Source organism: Cupressus sempervirens, chromosome 5, assembly GCF_028749045.1.
Source record: "Cupressus sempervirens isolate cs-2001-9-10 chromosome 5, ASM2874904v1, whole genome shotgun sequence".
Classification (NCBI taxonomy): Eukaryota; Viridiplantae; Streptophyta; class Pinopsida; order Cupressales; family Cupressaceae; genus Cupressus; species Cupressus sempervirens.
This window is the reverse complement of record NC_143122.1, coordinates 522852096-522868334: the sequence shown is the minus strand read 5'-3', so window position 1 is coordinate 522868334 and position 16239 is coordinate 522852096. Positions and strand designations below refer to the sequence as shown.

Genomic DNA, 16239 nt, shown 5'->3' with positions numbered 1-16239 from the left:
ATAGTTGAGGTAGGTTCTTGAAGAGCTGCTGTGTAATACCCCACCAGATATTTATGCCAAATTTCTAAAATGTATTTGAATTTTTTGACAATAATTGCATGCAATAGAAGATCAAATATATAGCAATAAAACCAGCAATCTTTCCAAATAAATATTTGAATAAACCAGCCTAAAATATGTTATTGCATTATAATAACCAACAATACAATAACATAGTGTAATCCGATCATAAAAACAAAAATACAGTCAGATTGGAAAAATATAGAAATGAACCAGTAACTTCATATTTGAACTCCGTCATGAACTCACCAAAATGACGAACTAGGTTTGTATCCAATCCACCAGGAAGCCTAAAAGCTTCCATTCTCAGGATTTTGCAAAGAAAGCTAAAAGCTTACCAAGTTTCTCCAAGAGAAATTTGAAATACAAACTAAATCCAAGCAAAATTCAAGTGTGAAGAGAATGAGCCTTTGCAAGTCCTTTTGTAACACACCCCTATGACTCTTCAATTTCCCTTGTCCGTCTCTTCATATTTCTTTTTGCATCTTTTATCAATCCACTTTAATTTAATATATCCATTTAATAATAATGTGGTATAGTAATAGAAATAGACTAATATATCTCTTGACCTATGTTACCAGCCTCAGACTCGGCTCGGACTTAGCCAGGTCCAAATCGGGCTTGGACTCAGACTCAGCGACCAAACTCGGCAACGACTTAGCATGGACTTAACAATTAAAAACATATGAAATTCAAAGATTTTAAAGGATTTTACAAGTTTTTTTTCGTGTATCATTTTAGCAATTACCATCAAATACACAATAATTGAGATAAATAGAAGCTACTTTGCACACATCCACAATTTTTCATAGATTAAATAAGTATAAATGCAATTTTTTGAAAGAAATTACTTAAAGTAAATAAGATAATACAAATATAGTGTGTCACTGTCAATAATATACATGGAATATGCAAATCCATTGAATCAAAAGTTCAAAACATATATCAAAATAAAGGCTCATAGTAGCCTATGTCCTACGACTATGCATAAGATAGGTCATGGAAAACTCTAGACTCATCATCTCTCCCTGTGTGTGAAGTTGAACCTCAGTGACATGCTCATCATGACCATCCTCATCATCCTCATAATCCTCATCGTCAGAGTCAGATCCATCACTCTTGGCCTCAGGGTCATGCTCTAGCGTCCTCCACTGCCATCGAGACTACCATTGCCTCTGCCTCTTGATCCACTTGAATAACCCACTCCAAGTCTTCATCACTAAAGACAGGATCATCAATATCCAACTTCAATTTGACCTCAAATAGCCAAGACAAGTTGTGTGAGATAACATTGTTGAATCCTAAAATTTGGTTAAGCCTTGAATTTTTTGAATATCCCCAAAATCTAGAGTCTGCATTTTAACTCTTATGAAGCTGAAAGCTATCTCAAACATCTTGACAGTATTTATACAAATATAACTTTAAGTATAAGACTTATACTTAAATGTTATATTTGTATAAATCCTCCTGCCCCTAAGCTGAAAAACATATTATTTTTTGTTGGCTGATAACAAAGTCTAACCAGTAGTATTGGCGAGTCAACTGCCTTGGCGAGTCAGCCAAGACTAGGCTAGGACTCAGCCAAGTCAAAGTCCAGAGGTAGTTTGCCTTGTTTTACCCCGCTTGCCTCAGGACTTGCCAAGTCCTTGCCAAACTCGCTTACTCTTGTAACGCTGCTCTTGACATTAACATGAATAACCAATTGAACTTGAAAAGCCATGTGTGATAGCTTGCCAAAAAGATCTTAGGGATATGCTCCAAGTCCAATATTGAAATGGCCAAAAGACTGAACCTTGTTGACTTACTATAAATATTAAGTATTTGGAAACCCTTCTGAATCAACTTCAATTGGCTTGGAACTGGAAGTGCATAGGTCAAATCTCATGCCGACCCCTGTGAACTCCTAGTTAGCCCACATAACCATGGCAAAAAGGGCTAACGATACCTCAGGAAATAATGGCTAGAAAAAGGGGACACTACAATCCTCCCTTTCTAGAGATTTCTTTCCCTCAAGTAATGTGTACCTACATGCTGTGACCGTATTGCTTGGATCCCATACCAACCTTATAGAAGTTTTTCTAAGCTGTTGTGCTACTGATACAAACAATGTGTCCAGAATGGTGAAGCCACTCATCAATATCCTACAACATCAATGTGTCAATCATACTAATACGAAGATCGCAAACTATCATGTTGTCACAACCAACAGATATAAGGAGGTAGAAATATCTCAAGGGGCTATCAATATTTGACAACTCTCCATGTGTGAGTTATCTTTTGTGAAGATGCATACCATCCATCCCATAAAAAATCATAACTACCTATCCTAAATTGTTGATGTAGGAATCACACTGCTCAATAGCTGAAATCAACACCATAGGTATGGAAATGCCAATACTATAGTCACAAATTTGAAATACCCCTAGTACATAGGTGGCATGAGTAACGAAGGGGCTAAAAAACCATCTCCTATGATCAAAATATAATACTCATCTATCAATCCTCAACCAAGATCTATTTAGATGTTGAAGCATAAAACCCATCAAATCTGAAATACCCCTAATACACAGGTGGCATGAGTAACGAAGGGGCTAAAAATCCATCTTCTATGATCAATATTTATTACTCATCAATCCTTAACCAAGATCTATTTAGACGTTGATACATAAAACCCATCAAACTCAATGTAAGTTAGAATCTGAGACCATGTATAAGCTGATCGAAAATTGAGCAGCAGTACAAACTTTGGAAATCAATCTTCCACTCCAGCCTTGTGACCAAGACTCATCAGTAGAAACTGCATTTGGGTTTCAAATCTTGCAGTCAATCCTATCCTCCTCATGTGAATCTGAAAGATCTCCCTTATCCAGCTGAAGAAGTGGGTTATCAAATGTCAAATCAACATCCACCTCAAACAAGCAATTATTAACCAACTGAATGTTGTCCAACTCATATTGATGTTCTAGCATTTCTGTCAATGTGTTACTTGATTTCTTGGGGTAGCTATTCAAGTCATAAGTATGTCAAATGATATCAAATTCCTTGATCACCTCCCTAACAAACTCAATCCTTTTCTTGTGCTCTTGTTCCTTGAACTGATTAGTGACCAAAATCTGATGTTTTTCTTCTTAAAGAGCAATCTGTGTATTATCTAATGTCTCCCAATCATCATTAAGATCCCTATTGAGCTTGCCAACTTCATCCTTTTCGCCCTCAATTGAGCAACATATGTTTTAACAATCTTAAAAATTAATCCTTGTTTGGAAGTAAACATAAATAATCTGATTTGAAAGATTCAAAGGCTACTTTGACCCTCTCTAACTCAGCAACATAGACTCACCTCCCCATAACACTTTGTCCTTTTTCCATCTGATTCTTCTATAGAGATCCTCAACGACCTGTAAGTGTCATCACAATATACTAAAACTGCAACAACCATATCTTCAGTAATTCTCAAATGACTTTTCAATGCATCACCATCATGCACGAATGAGTCATTGCTTCAAAGAACACATGATTCATCCCCTTCAAAGGTGTTATCAATGTTATCATAGGCTTCAAACACCTTGCTTGATTGACTTGCATGCAAAGACAAAGTTTCTTCTCTGTCATCATTCTCTAGCAATTTCTCATGATATGAAGTTTGATAAACTTCTTTGGAGACAACTTGAGATTCCAATATGCTCTCACAATGAGTAAGAATATCCTCAACAAAATGTGTGTCAATTCTGACCTCCAAGTCAGCAATGTAGAGATTTATATATCCCATACCTTTTGCAATAGCTTAATTCAACTTCTCACCAACATTTGTGTTATTATGGGACAAATTGTGTGATTCTTATCTTCTTCATTGCTGGATCTAAATTTCTTTGGCTGCCTTAGCTTCCTTACGATCCCCACAAACATGAATGGTTGCCCAAGTCTCTTGGCATGTAAAACATGTCTTCTCTCTTCTCATTTGGTTTTTGCTCATTTTAGAAGATCTTGCAGCCTTTAAGCCCAATGTTATTAGCTCATTTTCAGTCATGTGCTCCTTGAACCTTTCAATTTCATGCCCAAACAATCTTTTTGAGAACTTGTAAGCTATAGGTAATACAACATGTTCCTTCCTCCAATTGGCCATCAAATCTGATTGCAACTGCTTTAAGATACCATTATTTTCATCTAGGATTACTTGGACATAATGGTGTGCATGCAAACCTTCACATTGTGTAATTGATGCAGGAGCATCTTGTATCAATAAAATAAAAGGGGGCAGATAAAAAATAAAATAAAATAAAATTTAAAAGAAAAACAAAATTGGAGAGAGAAAGTGATGAAAATTGGAGGGAAACTAATAAAAAATAAAAATATAAAAAATGGAGAAAAAGGCTTTTTCATTTACCAAAGTGCATAGGTGGCGTAAAAAGAAAAAAATATAAAAAAAGGTGTTATTTCATTTATCGAGGTATGTAGGTGGCATTTTAGAAATTTGTAGAAAGTTACTTAAATCATGCATTTAATATTTGTTGCGATCCACAAAGGCAATGCAATTTTCTAACTGGGCCACATGGTGGTGCTTAGTTGTAACTAGGTGGGAACTTAGTATTTGTTGTAAGGTAGTTGCATTTACCTTTTGTCCCACATTGGTTGTGTTTGTAATATCTTGGGTGGTAAGTGCCTATATAAGCAAGACATATGAGCATTTGTAATCAAGCTTTGAAGGTGTAATCTTCTTGTGTAGAAGCTTTGGAGGTGAAATATCTTAGTGTATGAGATCTTAGTTGGGAAGTTCTTTTTGGTGAAGCTTTTCACGTGAAAGCTCTTTGGTTGTAAGCTCTTCTTGTGAAGGATTGCTTGGTGGAAGCTCTTAGTGTAGAAGCTCTTGGTTTGAAAGCTCTCTCATATTGTAAAAAATTTGGAGTTCTCTCATGTGGAGAATATTGTAAGCAATTTCATGTTTAGTAAAAGCATGCATTGTAAAGCAGTTTGTCTTCTCTTTGTCTCCATATTGTTATGTTTTTTTGTTGTTGGTAAGGATGGTGTGGCCCTACATCAGTAATGTTCTTAATTTTTCTTAAATTTTTCGATTAAACTTTTAGAGAAAAGATTTGTTGAGTATTTCTTTATATACTTTGATATGAGAAAAGATGTGTTTTTTCATTTAATTAGTTTAATTATATTAGTATTATTATTATATGCACTTCAATTTATATATTTTGATTATTATTTTAATCATATATTAAATTATATTATATTATTTTATACATAGTTCAAAATCTCACCAAGAAGTGGCGTAATTCTCGGCTTGGAAGAAGTTTTCCAAAACGAGAAAACTTACAATTTTTCGTGCGAGAAGTTGTTGTCAAGAAGTTCAAAAAATCTTGCGAGAAGTTGCATACCTCTTGCGATAATTTGAAAAAAAATCATGGGATACGCCGATAAACCTAGGATACCCAACAAGTTACCATTTAGTGCCTATTTTACAATTTGCAACCTTTGGAGGAGAGAAGGGTTTTGGTGGAGTGAAGTAGCCATTGGCATCCTTGTAGGTTGATTGCAAGTGGATTCAAAGTGCATTCGAAAAGATTTTTCAAGCAAATCCAGACTTGAAGGAGGGTGGTTTTGCACCGAGATTGGATGACATTCAGGAGGAGGGTGGTGAGAGTGAGGTTACTGAGGACGCTGTGCATGAGGATACATCAGATGACAAGTCATTGGCAGTGCCTGGACCAGCTACATCCAGTGTAATGTCCCCAATTGGCTCTTACTTAATTTTCTCAAAAAAATCCTCAATTAAAATTTAGAATAGATCTTATGTAGATGAATATTATTGATAACTGATGAGAACTATGATAATATTTTACTATTACAAATGTAGAGAGTTTACTTCCACATAATATGTTCACCCATCATGTATGTTTCTCTTAAATTATATATACATGTGAAAGATAATTTTTTCTCAAAGTACATTTAATTTTACACACTCCTAATCATAATATAGTATCTCTCAATATGTACTTTCTTCTTTTCACTTTATGCTGCTTATACCTTTATCATTTCCTTTTTCAATTTCTAACCATTCTCAACTTCTACAAGGGTTTATTATTTTTATTTGATTGAATTATCATATTCTTTAGTATTCTGTATGGAACGCACAAAATTATCATTATTTATGCCCTTGTAAACTTACGTATCCATGGTTTATTAAATAACTTTTGGGGAAAGCCCTTTCTTTGGTTCCTTATCTCCCTTCACCTTATTTTCACTTGTCCAATGCTTCGATATCTACTTTAATTGATGTTTTTATTTTATATTCATATAATCTACCGGGTCCTCCTTTCTTCTTTTATTGATTACCAATAATGTTCGAAGTCTCCACTTTGAACCGGTTGCATATGTTAAAAGTTATTTTGGTCTAATTATAAATTTTATCCCGCTGCCTTATTCTATTGTATATCAATTTTTTATTTATTGGAATGCCTTTTTATACTCACCCTTCTACATACCTATGTGTTATATATATAGGTGGCCGAGTGGTTTTAAGGCCAAATTCTCCTCATATCACGTGGCCCTTGACCCAAACATGGCACCCATTAGTGTTAGATTATCTTTGAATATAATTTGGTGGTAATATTAATAATATTAAATTTGTCTTGGGAATGCTTTGGATTAAACTTATTATTATTAAAATATATGTACAACTTGATATTATTATAATTAGATTGAATAACAAAATATTTGATGTTATTAGTACGTTAAATAGATTATTTTTATATTTGTTTATAATAATGTTGTGATTATTCAGTGTCTCAAGAACTGACGGTTTTATAGTGACATTGTAGTCAAGTTGGTGTAATCGTAAGGGTTGTTCACTATCCCCTAACCATTTTTGTAAGTTTGTTGACTCATTATTCAATGATTTTATTGCCTCATTAGGGTAATGATATATATATCCTAATGGTTTTAATAGTTATCATTCATATATAAGATAGATTAATAATGATATTATTTTAATCATTTATAATTGTGGGGTTCTAGTTTGGGGGGTCATGACATTTATTAATTTAATAAATATTATTCGGAGTAGGGATATTACATGAGGATGGATATCAAGTCACATCCATAACGACAACCATTGTGCAGTGTTAGGGCTACACCCCCTCTCACTTGCATAGTTTTTACTAGAGCTACAGGGAAGGGGAAGAGGAAGATAAGGACTAGTTTCATATTTTACTTGACATTTGTATTTGCTTATCTTTCTATAAAGACAATTTTCTTATTTTAGTTTTCTTTAGAGTTTAGAGTCTCTAACAATGGCTGCAAGCCATTGGCATTCCACATGAGGATGCGATTTTGTTACACATTTTATTTATATAAATATATCTGTATCAGCTTGTTTGGGTTGTTTAATAATTCATTGACTCATTAGATGCATCTCCTTATTGAATTTTGTAAAAAAATGCATTTCTAGATGAAGTCATGTAATTTTTAAAATTCTCGATATTTTCCCAAAAATTTAATGAGAGGGTCTTCTCCTGTAATCAAAAGGTCATCAACATAAAGAATTAGAATCAACATATCACTTTATCATCTAGTCTTTAGATGATATGCCACATTTCTCTATCTAGTCTTAGCTTCATTCTCCACAATTTCCAAGCTAGTCTCAAAATGCACAAAAAATATTTTGGTTAGGAGACTTGGTGAGAATATCAACCACTTGTTCTTCAGTGATAATGTACCTTGTCTAGAAACCATCTACACGGTCTACTTTCATGAATCACTCTGATCAAAGTCATCAAAGATCATCTTGACAGGTCTTCTAACAACTCCCTCTATTTTGATCACAACATTATTCATGGCTGTTATTTTTCATACACAAATCTACTATGTTTCATTCCATAGTAACATGAATGAATGTAATAAGTTTTGGATTTATCCCCAGGTTTGGCGACACCAAACATTCATGATAATGTGGCCTCTATTTGAAGCTCCAAGTACATGCATCAACCTCTTGACCTTCTCATCCATGGTTTCCTTTGATAGATTATCAAACTCCCTCTGAATCTGATTTCCATCTTAAATTCAGCTTCATAACTTGAAGTATTAAGTTTTCTTTCCCTTGAGTGCTATTTCTTAAGCTTCTTGCTCCATCCTAAAGACATTTCAAAAATTGATAAGACTAAATTATCTCAGAGGGAAATGTTAATCATAGAAGCATAAAAGATTTGTCATCCCACTGCTATAGCATGAACTAATGAAAAATTTTCAAGGGTATGAAATAATTATCGCTTATGTTAGCACATCATAAAGCTAGTCTAGAGCTGGGTCACAAGACTCTAGTAAGATTATTTTCTTTGCTATCTTGCCGGTTCCAAGTAAAACACAAAGAATTTCACAACCATGTATTGTATACCTACTTCTTGATTGCTCTAGTTTCCTTGTCAATAGAGAAGTGTTTTAGACATGATCTTCTCCCTCTGAATCAATCATTCATGATGGATGAACCATCATTCTCTACTACTACTACAGAGAGTGTCTCTCACCCAGGCATCATGATCAATGTCCAAAGTTTGACGTGAATCTGTAACCTTAGACATTTTGTTCCATAAACATCATTTAGGTGCCAGTCCTTTGATTCACTAACTTCCATAGATTATACATTATTCTATTGTATTTGGCATATACTAATATAAGGTCTATTCGACCTTCCAAATTAAGAATATCATGCAACGAGTGGAAGATGTGTTCAACACTATCATATGTTTGGAAATTCACTAGAGCCTTATAGGAAACTCATATCTTCTGGTAATGTTCAACTTCAACACAAAGTAGTCACACTTTACAATGCTTAGACTCTTTAGGATGTAGCTTCAACTTTCCACAAAAGTTAAGATGAATCCTACCATCTTTGATGCATACATGCTAGTATATAGGCAACTATTATGGCATTTCTTGACATTCCAATCATTATTGTAATTCTTGAAATCCCATTCTATCCAATGTTGACTGGAAAATTAGTTATTCCTCTCTTTTGTGTATAGTAGAAGGCAAAAGAAAGACGGTTGCAGAACTTGACAACACGTCATGATGGTCCTTGGTAATGTCAACATAGCCATAATACAGAGCATGTGATAGCAACTTCGGTCAGCTATATGATCTCTGTCTAGATTCTTGCCACATGAAATCGGAAGTACTGCTAAAAGAAATATTCAAACGTAGGATGAATGTCTCTTAACTATCGCTTGAATATACTTAAAAACAAGAACTTCTATGCACTAGTAGCATGACAGTCAACTATGATAATCTTCCAATCATAGATCGGTGAATAACCTATATTCCCAACTATGCACTAAATATATATCACTTCTCATCATTGCAAATAAGAATTATTCGATATTGCTGTCAAACTTCTACACTGATTTTAGACTCGGTCTCTGTATTCAATTGCTGATAAAGTATAAGCCTATGTATAGATAGCTATCAATGATGTATTGCAAGATAATTTCTGACTGCGAATGATAGGTTGGACTCAGATCTATTAGTGTTGATTGTATTTCCTGATTATTGAGTATCCACGACATCACATCTACATATTTTCGTACTATTGACAGTCCATTGGAATATAAAGGGTCCAAACTATATGCAGATATCAAAGAATTGAAATTCTGATATGTTTGATAGTTCAAAATAATTCCAAATCTAATACAGTATAAATCAAAACAGTTGACTTTCTTCATAGTCCAAAGCAGTATAGTTCAGAATGAGCACCTTTCTTTGATGTAGCCGATCACAAGAAATGTACTTCTAGACAAACCAAACTTTCATCTATATCATATAGCATCTGGTTTTCTTAGTCTATTCACATATCCATCGAACTTGTAAGGTGGTGTTCGAATCTTAACATGTTTGTCATCTTGAAGAATAATAAGTGACTGCAACTTAATGTGAAATCTGATTTCTTAAACTTAATGAGACCTCTCTTTAACATGCTACCTGATGGAGGATATGACTTTTCAAAAATGTCACCTCTCAAATAGCACTCTTTCAATAACAAATGCTTTTAATTTAATCAAACCCTTAGTTCATTTTAATCAATTTCCCTTTATTTAATCATATCCTTTTCCTTTGTATTTTTAAATAATAGATAAACGCAAAGTAACCATATGCACCCGTGTGAATCTACTCAACCACCATATCTTCCAAATCTCCTCATGACCAACAGTTTTTGCATACTTTTCTAACGATGCTATATATATGGTCTTTAAAAGGTTCAACGAGGCATTCCAAACTTGTTTTAATTCATCCTTTATAACCATCTCATTACTAAGAGTATAATCAAACAACACTCTGTCCGTTTGAAATGTATCAATGCATTGATTGCAACTTATTTGGTATGTGAATGGCCAGTCCAACGTGTTTTATAGCCAGAATATGTTTTATCTGAACAAGGATGCAATTGTAACTCTTTCAAATATTCCCCGGCCAAGCTTATGATCTTCTTTGAAGTTCCAGTAGGCTGGATACGTTTGTTTACTTCTTCAAGAGTACTGTTTACTGACTTTATTGATTTTGGAGGAACCTTCTAATCAGCATAGCTTAAATCCTTATTTAGATGAGATGCAATTTCTCCACTTATGTCTTCACATGGTAGGTTATCAGAAATAGTACCACCAGAAAGTAATGCTGAATCCATGGCTTTTTATTATCTTCTTTAGAGCTGCAGCAAGTCCTTCGTATGGCCTTTATCTTTTTTACTTTGCAATATTGCTTTTATATATCTATCCATATATCTGAACTTTTCAACATCATAAATGAGACCCTTATTTTTTCCAAAAAAATAGGGCTCCATCAGTGGCTCTTGTTGGGGACATATGCTCTTCTTGAGCATAATGAGATTCCAGTTATCTCTAGAAGAGCATACCTAGCACCCATCCTTCACATGATGGACGGTGTAATTGGGTGGCCCTGGGCCCCCCAAATATGAACATTGATTCTATCATCTATCGCACACTTGATTTTGATCATGTAACACTTTGAACCTTGCTGTATTAGATACATCATCCTTATAAACAATACTTATTACTTCCACTTCATCAATGCAGTCCTTAGTATCTGACTTACTTTTAGGCTTTGAGAGAGCATTAGACGTACTGCTGTTTTTGCTGAATGGAAGATCTTTATGCACACAATCTGACCCATCTTCACAAAAAGAATTCAAAGATAACTCACATTCAAGGAGTCCCTTTTTATCTAGAACTTGATTAGATAGGATATTGGAATAATTTCCAGAATTATTTTCAAACATAATCTCCTCATTATGCTTGGTGGATTCCATCTCATCTTCACATGTTTGATACAATTTCAACCCATAGGATGAATAGAAAGAAGTCTCACCTTCTTCATAAGAGAGCTTTCATCTGGATCATCACTACATATAATATCATCAAATGGTGTACTAAATTCAGCCTTTTGAGAATCATCATCTGCTTGTAAGACAAATATCTTCATCAGCAATATATCCTAAAACTTCATCTTGTTCATATCCCATATGCAGTTCTATTTCATCTTCATTGTATGATTCGTGGGAATTACCATTTCCTTCATCCAATACCCCTTGAGAATGCACCAATCTATCAATTTTCTCACCATGGTGAATTGAGAAAAAAATTGGATCATTTCTTTCAACATGTTTATGATATTCCACGTCCAAAAAGTCTGAAATCTCCTCCACATTGAGAGAATCCCATTCATTTTTACATTCGTTGACATCTGATGTCATACAGGTATCATCATGGATACATCCTTTCTCATAATGTCCAAAATTTCCATCTTCATTCAAATCTGATACTTCATTTGACTCATATATTACTTCAATCCTGCATTCACTCTCCTCTGCAACCAATTCATTATCCATAAGTTTGAGAAAGATAAGAAATTGATGACCATATAAGAGACCTAGTTCTCACATTTTGTTGAGAAGATTAGAGGATGGAGGTCTATATTCCGAAAGTATTTCTTGACAGGCATTAAACATCCTCATGAAGAGTTGTACTGCAAATTCTTCCTCTTGTTTTTCTAAGTTCAAAAATGCATCCAAAGGAGATACAAAACTGGGACTTTCATCATCTTCTAATATTTGAAAGAGAAGCTTCAAATCAGGGTCCTTTGGCGAGATTCCCAACTCAAAATTTTTTCTTATCAATTCCTTGTGTGGAGGCATGATGTCTAAAGGTACCTCCTGAAAAATATTCACCATCCTTAGGGGTGTATTTGTGCTTCCTCCATGGTGTAACATAGATCCTTGTCCTGTTCATAATACATATTCTCCATAATACATGATCAAGTCATTTCCTTTTGATTGCATAGAGCTACCAAGTGAAATTTTATTGCATAGAGTCACCACCTCCTTCAAGAAATAAATTGATTTTTTGATCTTCCAAGTTCTCTCGTCTAGCAAAGTACACTTCCAAACAAAACTGATACAAGTACTTACTGATTTTAGTTTGCAAAATTTGAAATTTTGGGTAACTTCACAATACTTTTTGCGAGCAACTCTCCCCAGGATAGTCGCCAATCTGTTGGTTTCCAAAACCATAGATTGGAAATCCAAGAGCTGACCAATTCTCCAACAGGATTCCACAATCAATTTTGGCCAACAAACAAGAATCACCTTGATTCCCTTTCACTTTAGGCTCTGCTACACCTAGGTGGATAGACCTTCACCTCAAATGCTAACTGCTTGGTTCAAAGCTTTTCTATAGCGAATTTAACTTTTTGAGTTCTCCGGTTGGCAAGGTCTTTGAAGTTGATTAATATGGAGTCATGTGATAGTTTGTAATGAATGTTTTGTATAAGATTCTTAACAATGCATTTGAGGTTTGTAGGAAGGAAGTTATAGATTTCTTACTTCAAATATAAATCCAATACTTCAATGCTAAAACGACCAATGCTTTAGCTTATTTGGGCAACAAAGTTAACTACAATGAAGATTATAACGCACAACTTTATAATGTTCTATGCACATAAATTGTAGACAATTTAATAATCAAAACGTGACGGATCAAATGTATATGCAATTCTAAACTAGTCCAGATTGCACTTTAACTCCTTAGGTCAGGGAGACAGACTGGACATAGATTCATAAACAATTAAATATTTCACAATAACTGCAGTGATCAAGTTTAAAATGCCATAAATGACCCAGTCCACTTATCTGATATTTAAATTGTATATAGAATTGTAAAATGGTTATAAAGGACAAATCAACTGTAGTTTAATTCTCCATGCCCCAAATAAACAAAAAGCGAAAAAGGCTTTTATTTATTATCAAAATATAATAAATAAATTTATATTACAAAGTCATATTTTGCTTCTTATTCCTCTCGACAAATAAATATAAATGATTCTTTTTCAAATGTCCTTATTCGAATATGTCTTCTTAGAGTAATAAAATAACTCCTATATATACAATCTACATGCTACTCTTTCAATAATAAATGCTTTTAATTTTATTGAACCCTTAGTTCATTTTAATCAATTTCCTTTTATTTTTTCATATCCTTTTCCTCTGTATTTTTTAATAATAGATAAACATGGAGTAACCATATGCACCTATGTGAATCTACTTAACCACTGTGTCTTTCAAATCTCCTAATGGTGAACAGTTTTTGGATACTTTTCTAACTATGCTATATATATGGTCTTTCTGAGGTTCAATGAGGCATTCCAAACTTGTTTCAATTCATCCTTTATCACCATCTTGTTACTGAGAGTATAATCGAACAACAATTTGTCTATTTGAAATGTATCAAAGCATTGATTGCAACTTATTTGGTATGTGAATGGGCAGTCCAACGTGTTTTATAGCTAGAATGTGTTTTATCTAAACAAGGATGCAATTGTAACTCTTTCAAATATTTCCGGCCAGGCTTACGATCTTCTTTGAAGTTCTAGTAGGATGGATACGTTTGTTTACTTCTCCAAGAGTACTTTTTACTGACTTTATTGATTTTGGAGGAGCCTTCTAATCAACATATCTTAAATCCTTAGTTAGATGAGATGTAAGTTCTCCACTTATGTCTTCAGATGGTAGGTTATCAGAAACAGTTCCACCTGGAAGTAATGCTAAATCCATGGCTTTTTATTTGCTTCTTTAGAGCTGCAACAAGTCCTTTGTATGGGCCTTTATCTTTTTTACTTGTCAATATTTCTTTTATATATCTATCCATATATCTGAAGTTTTCAACATCATAAGTTGAGGCCCTTACATTTTTCTAAAAAATAGGGCTCCATCAGGCTCTATTGGTTAAGTTGAGTAATATTTATCAGCTTTTGTTCACAACCGTCATCTTCTTCTCTTCCTACATTGAAAATTTTGATTGGTCAAGCTTGAAGCGGTATTTTAGATTCGACTCTTATCGTTTATGGTGCTCATCTTGAACATCAATGGATTGGACAGATACAATTTTTTTCTCTTTATTTTCTCTTCTCATCTTTCAAAGATTGTATGATGTGTTTCATTTTTTAGTGCATTTTTTTATATGAAGGAATATATAAGCAATATTTTTCTTCTGCATGTTTCTAGACAGTGGTGTTGATGGTTGTGAAGCTCGGTTTGATGCTTTCTACCTGCGCATGCTTTCACTGGCTCGATTGAACTAGGAGTCACTAATAGATTGACTGCGATCGTTTATAATGGTTCTTTCTTTTTCATTCTCAGCTTTAGTATTTTTGTTGTGAGCGTCGCATATCTAATCTTGATTCTTTTGAGATTAAGCATATGGTTATTTCATAGGCTTGAATTTGTTTTATCAGTCTTAAAATTTGGCCATTATCGTTTAACTAAGATCAATTTTTGGAAATTTGACATTGATGGTTTTGGTTTGTTTGTGTGGGAGAAATTTGCATTTGCGTTGCTTGAAGATGTCTTCTTCTTATGTTCTTTCCTTTTAATGGCAATATGGTTCTTTTGTGTGCTGGAATTTTCTTTCGTGATTGACTGGACCATCTTATTTTGCATATATTCAATCATGCAGCTTCTCCAGTTTTATAATTGTTATTCAGCTTTGTGCCAAATGTATATGTGGCTATTGAGGTGATCATGTCATTTGCAGTGTCACCGTTTTGTCCTTTCAAGTGTCATATATTTTGGGATGAATCGTAGAAGATGACGAAGGGTCTTCAAATTATGTAATGACACCTTGTAACAACTCGTTGTAGTAACTATGTTTGCTCATTCCTAATGGTAGTTTTCTTGGAAATGTAGACAATGATATGCATAGAATTATATTATTATTGTCGGGAACCGGGAGTTGCACAGATACATTCTGCAGTTTGCGGTTACAGTTAGGATTTTCTAGTATGCTATCTTTGTTGTGATTTGTTTGATCTTTTTTTACGTTCAAGCTTCAATCAGATAAGCTTTTCTCTATACTGTTTAGTATAGAACTTGTATTTGTCACTTTAATGGGAATAATGCATAACACTAATTGATTTGACGAATCTACCTTGATCGGGAGGTATCAAGATAAAGTGACACGATGAATGTGGAATTGCTACTGCAACGATGAATGTGGAATTGCTAATTGGACTGATTTGTTATCTTCATAAAAGTAGGAAGATCATTAACACATGGAGATTTTTCATTTTTAGATGGAGACCAGTCAGCTTCAGAGGGAGGTGTTTTATCCTTTGCAAATTTATCAAAATCTGCCATCTTATTGTGGTGATTAAAAGTTGTCCCTTCTGAGTAAGTTTGTGTTAAGAGAAAATCTCAGTTAATAAAGCATTCTTCTTTGGAAAAAGTTTGAGGTGAAAGCCCTTGTTCCACCCTTTGCAAATAGGCATGGTGGAAATGCATTCTTCTTTGGAAGAAGTTTGAGGTGAAAGCCCTCCTTCCATCCTGTGTGAGTAGGCATGGTGGAAATGTATTCTTCAAAAGTCTGAGGTGAAAGCCCTCATTCCACCCTTTGCGAGTAGGTATGGTGGACCACTCTTTCTGTGTAGGCATGATGTAAATATATTCTTCTCTGGGAGAAGTCTGAGGTGAAAGCTCTCATTCCACCCTCTGTGAGTAGGTATGGTGGACCACCCTCTGCGTGTAGGCATGATATAAATGTATCCTTCTTTGGGAGAAGTTTTGAGAGAAAAGCACTTGTTCTACCCTCTATGAGAAAGTATAATGGATCATCCTCTGCA

General features: G+C 34.2%; 1 protein-coding gene across 4 annotated transcripts in view; it reads left to right on the top strand.

Moving 5' to 3' along the window:
- Positions 1 to 16239, top strand: part of MRL1 (Pentatricopeptide repeat (PPR) superfamily protein) — a 197815-nt gene that overhangs the window by 74503 nt on the left and 107073 nt on the right. The window lies entirely within an intron of this gene.